Raw genomic sequence first — 6,108 nt, forward strand, 5'->3', positions numbered from 1 at the left:
AAATCAGACAGACTCTCTAAAATTACCCAGAAGAACCACCATAAATAGCATTTACCGGCCATATTAGGAACCCAGCACCAAAATCAATAATGATTTGTGGGTAAGAGCAACAACATAGTGAGAGAGGAGAGTCAAATTGCCAGCTGAAGATTAATTTAACGCCACTCCTAAATCCTCTGAGACTGGAGCATGCTTTTTCCTCTGCTGTTTCTGAGCCCTGCTAGCTTGTTTGAAGCGGCCTTTGATTGACAGGTACAAATCTGTGAGAGGAAGAGAAGGCTTTTTTTTCCACCGCTTGGACCAGATGGTTGTGATAATTAACATGATACTGTCTCCATCGCATGGGAAATCACTGACACAAGGCTGGTCATATTAATAGGTGAAGGTATACTGTACAGTACACTGTGCAGTGCACTCACATCATCTGATTACAGGGGGAAAGGTTGATTTGATGTGATGCTAAATCATTTGGTTAGAGCTGCCAAGTCACATTTGGGGAACGCCGTTCACCATCCGACACTGGAGATGGGTCGTCTGCTGGCTTCATAATGTTCATTCTTTCTTCTTTTATCAAGTCTTTTCAGATTTTCCCACCCATTTTCTCTCCAATTGTACTTGGCCAATTCCCCCTGCTGTCCCGGTCGTTGCTCCACCCCCCCTCTGCTGATCTGGGGAGAGTTGTAGACTAGCACATGCTTCCTCCAATACATGTGCAGTCGCAGCCGCTTCTTTTCACCTGACAGCGAGGGGTTTCACCGGCAGGACTTAGCACGTGGGAGGATCATGCAATTGTCCCCAGTTCCCCTCCACCCCGAACAGGCACCCCCACCGGCCAGAGGAGGCACTAGTGCAGTGACCAGGACACATACCCTTAATCTGGCTTCCCACCCGCAGACACGGCCGATTGTGCCTGTAGGACACCGAACCAAGCTGGAGGTAACACAGGGGCTCGAACCTGAAACCCTTGTGTTGGTAGGCAGGGAATCTACCGCTGTACTACCCAGACACCGCATAATGTTCTTTTTTTTCTGCAAAACAATCAAATGTTTCTGTGGCTCATTGCTATGCTCAAGAAGTCATGTGTGTGTGTCTATTACCTGTCTATTACCTATTACATATCTATTACCTGTCTATTACCTATTACATATCTATTACCTGTCTATTACCTATTACATATCTATTACCTGTCTATTACCTATTACATATCTATTACCTGTGTGTCTCATGCACTCGACCAGGGAAACACTTTGTGATAGTGACTTGTTGACACTAAATATTTAAGTGTTTTTATTTGCAAGGTAGAGTACAGTACGCATTGGTTGTAATCAGACAATCACAATCTCCAATGAAACAATAAGTAACTCAGAATGTACGGTCTCCCTCTATTTTCTTTTTCACAAATAACAAACACACAAAAAACAACAAATTCAGACAATAAATAACTGGCTAAGCTTTTGTACGGGTGTCACAAGAAATTAATTTTCAAGAAATGTTTTCCCTATTTAAAAAGGGGGTGTGGAGCTATAACACTGCTTTCCTTGCATCTGGGTAGTGCAGCAGTAGATTCCCTGCCTACCAACATGAGCGTCGCAGGTTCGAGCCCCCGTATTACCTCTGGCTTGGTCGGGCGTCCACAAACGGCCGTGTCTGTGGGTGGGAAGCCGGATTAGGGGTATGTGTCCTGGTTGTTGCACTAGTTTCCTCCTCTGGTTAGTCAGGGTGCCTGTTCGGGGGAGGGCAACTGGGGGGAATGGCGTGATCCTCCCATGCGCTATGTCCTGCTGGTGAAACTCCTTGCTGTCAGGCAAAAAGAAGCGGCTGGCGACTGCACATGTATCGGAGGAAGCATGTGGTAGTCTACAGCTCTCTCCAGATCGGCAGAGGGGGTGGAGCAACGACCAAGATGGCAGGGGGATTTTGCCAAGTACAATTGGGGAGAAAACGGGAGAGAAATCAGAAAAAAAGATTAAAAAAGAAAAAGAAAACTAACAAACACTGCTTTCCTTCAGTTTTACCTATACATTCTGCAGTTAATTAGTGTTGGGGATGTGAATTTCATAATTGTGTCAGCAATTTTATTATGGTGGTAACTACCATGTGATTGCATCGTAACAGACTTGAGCATTAAGTTACAGTACAACACGTTTTAAGACCAAATAATTTGGTCTTAAAACATCCAACTCGTGCTGTAACTTCAGCAGGTGTTCCCAGCTGTTAAATATAAAAGTGTACTATCCCACTATGGTGTGGAATTTTATAATAATGCTCAATCATAATCCAATTATTGACATAATAACAGCTGCAGTGTTTCTTCGACACTGATTTTCAGTGCTGGAAACTCCTCACTGGCCGGAGTAACATCACAAGACCTGCCTGCTGTGACAAATGACTAGGTGGATTTCTGTCCAGGATCACGCGTGTCCAGTGGAGCTGGGAGTGACAGCCATCTTTCGGATAGCAACTCAGTTCTTAAAGAGCAGCATCAGCAGCTCAACTTGGACATCGCTGTTATGAGTTTGTCTGCTGCGGTGTCACCCTCTGGCTGTTAGGGATTGGCTCGCCTCCATAGGAAGTGAGTGTGGTTTTTAGAGTGAGGTGTGGGTGTGTGGGGGGGAGCACACACTGTATATAAATGTTTATGTCCTCCTACGCATTTATATAGAGGGAGAGAGGAGGGAGAGTGGGAGGAAGGAGACAGCTTGGACGTTACCCATGGGCAACAACGTCTGTCCTGGATGCAGAGGCCTCCAGGGACTTCAATGGGTAATCGCTTAGTAGCAAATAGGAGCTGAGGAGTTTTCATAGTTTTTGCAGTGCTCCGTTATATCCTTGGAGATTTTCATTTCAAACGTGTGTCCTTGAATGACCTGGATGGAGTGCTGCATCCCAATGCACACGTCCACAATTAGAGACCGTTTGGCGATGGGATCACACCAGCCGCGTGGCCACTTCCGGCCCCTTTGCTCGGACCACACCCATCTTCAAACTCAGCCTTAATTTTAATGTGAACTACTACGTGTAAAGTCTTCTGACTGCATCTTTTACGGTTTATATGTTATAAAAATGCTCATAAACAGCTTAAATTTGTCAAAAGGAGAAAATCGGTTTCGCCGGTCACTGATATGCTAATGCAATGCTCAATGCCCATTGCCCATCTGCAGTTTCAGATTGATTGGCATTGGGGAGACAAATGGATGCAGACAGACAGTTTTCCCTTATTCTATGTGGGCTAGGGGCGTAAAGTGTGTGTGGGTGAGGGGGGGGGGTTCGCGTCCCCCTTGCTCGGATCACACCCACTTTTGAACTCGGGCTTCATTTTGATATCACCTGTAAAGTTTCATGATTGCATCATGCACCGTTTTGACACTATCCCGTTCGCAAAATCTGTCCACAGACATACTGTATATACACTGTAAACACCTGGCAAAGTACTCAAAACCGCTTCTGTGGTAGTTCCCGCTAAAATAGGCCATAATAATGATAATAAATATAAGGCTAAATTCTAAGTTAATAATAAATAATGAAGCTGTATTAAGAGACTCACTGGCAAAGTTTAAAGGGACAAGTTATTGAATTAAATTTTGCAACACACATCTGCCTACTCATGTGCACGCGCACGTGCACACACACACACACACACACACACACACACACACAGACAACGTGAAAACAATACCAGCCAATGCTGTCGTGGCTGGTAAAAAAAATCCCTCTGTAATAGGCTTTGCACCAGAATTCATGATAGATAACATAATACTAATTCTTGATTTTAACAATAAAGTCATTGTTATATTGTAATGCTGAGTTGTAGCTGCTGTTGTTGTCTGTCCCTGGTAAGGTGCTGCTGGTTGTGGCTGAATGCTCCAGCAGCAGCAATGAGCAAACAGATGTCTGAGAGAGTGCCCACACTGCTGCCCCGCTGCCAAAGCACCCGCGGCCCTGCATGGAGGCCTCACCGCCAGCTCCGTCCACGGAGGCTTCGCTCTCCGCACCGCCATCCAGATTCTGCCCCCCCTCCAAGATCCCCTGTTTACTACCAAGACATATAGTATATTTGTTGTCGGTGCTTGTGACTGCACCGTGCTAGGAAACACAGCAGAACAAGCAACAATACATAGACCAAAAAACAACATCAAAATGCCATACAACTAAGAGAGGGCGGGATGAACGAACTATGCTCCTCCCAATGGGAGTGTGTAAATCTGTAAATAAAGACTTTTTTGTAGATAAGGAGGCGGAGGAGGAGAGAACCATGGGCAGTATATTCTCACTGTTAATCTCAGTTTCTTTTTATGTGGTCAAAAACTGAGATTGGGACATCTCTGGGGACAACCAGCTAGCCTTTTATGGATTAAAATATGAAATATTTCCCCTAGTTTCAGGAAGTGCATTTCTTACATAAAATAATATTATTACATTATTAGGAAAGGAGAAACATTTAAGTGGCAGTGTGTTGCGGAAGAATTGTAAACTTAATGAATGCAGCCTATATAATGGCTTTCTGTGGGAACCCTGTTTACCCCAATATGACTTTATAGCCCACTCTAATATCATACAGTAGAGTGAGTGATATACAGTAGGCTACAAGCTCCTTATACTATAAATATGTCATTTTAATGATGTCTTGAAAAATATATCATTGCCATGCCAACTGAATAAAAGTCAGGGAAATGGAATTGAGTTCATGCACTTGCTTACAGTGTTTTTTTCTGGTTACAGTGAACCAATAGAGACTTATACAAAGGTGAAAGATTTAGTGTGATGTGGCTTCATTTTGGGCTCATGGTTGCAAAAGCAAAGTTAGTTTTCATGTGAGAATTACAAGATACAGAATGCTTATCCATTTGTAATGCCATGAAGCATTCATGTGGACATGTAAACCATTTCGGCATACAGGTTTTGTATTTGTCAGATACTCAGATTAGATTTCACTCAGCTGAATCCAACACAGGATGAACCTGGAACTACTATGAAAATAGAGTATATATATATTTATTTTTAGCTGATTGATGCTTATTCAATTAGTCTTAATTACAAAAAGTTGTGTATCTGTAATATGTAATTTTAGCACACCAGTAGGTGTTAATTAGTAGCTGTTAATCCACTAGCCCCACCTTGTTCCACAATGTCAGGCAGTAAAATGTCCATTGCATTACAGGCTACAGTATAGCCTGCTGCAGTGATCATGTCCATGTTTCACTATATCACTACTTGTAAGTCAGAGGTTTGTATGCAAAGTGTGCTTACCTTTTTTGTCAGTTTATACATGAGCACCTCATGTGTTTTGACATCCTGTGATTTAACATTCTTCATTTTTATGAGGTCAAGTAATTTATATTTGATATGTGTAGTTGATCCACGCCCCCCCCCCCCCCCCCCCTTCCTATATGTGCATGAGTAACTGAAGCCCCACATCTAAACGCAACATTATAATACAGTCTGTTGGTGTATTTTATAAGTGTGTCTGCTGGTTTATTACATATGCAGAGGCATCAGTGCACAGCAAAATGGAAAAATGCATCAATATATTCACAGAAAGGCAGGCCGTAGACAGCTCAGAAAATAAATCTACATCTGCCAGGCTCCATGCAAATAGCAGAGGCATCCTTAATGGTGAAACCATCGATGAAAACAGATAAAAATATTAAATATTCAGACATTCCTTTCACCCAGTATCAAAAGCGTCCAGATGTGGGAAGCTGAAGTTGTTATCGTGAAGCCAACGACAGGCATTGAAAGAAATTCCTCTGAATTTTCAACCATATAAAAGTATTTTATGACATGCAAATAAATGGTAATTTTTGACTATAGAGGGGAAAAAACATGCCAATAAACCCTATCATTTTGGACTAAAAACTCACAAACAGGAGACACTTTCAATTTGCTTTGCCTGTCTCCCTGCGTTAGATGCTTGCGATTGCCGCGAAATTAATCCATTTAACAATCTGTGGCTTAAATTTGAGGATTTCCCGTTTTTTTAGAATATCAATAAGTTCCAATTGAAGAGGATTCTTTTGCAATTCAGGCATGTGCAGGCGATAACGGCAGAGTTGGCATGAAGAGAGGCAAAGATGGATTAATTATGCAGAGAACATGGAAATTCTGCTT

Source organism: Poromitra crassiceps (assembly GCF_964638095.1).
Source record: "Poromitra crassiceps genome assembly, chromosome: 1".
Classification (NCBI taxonomy): Eukaryota; Metazoa; Chordata; class Actinopteri; order Beryciformes; family Melamphaidae; genus Poromitra; species Poromitra crassiceps.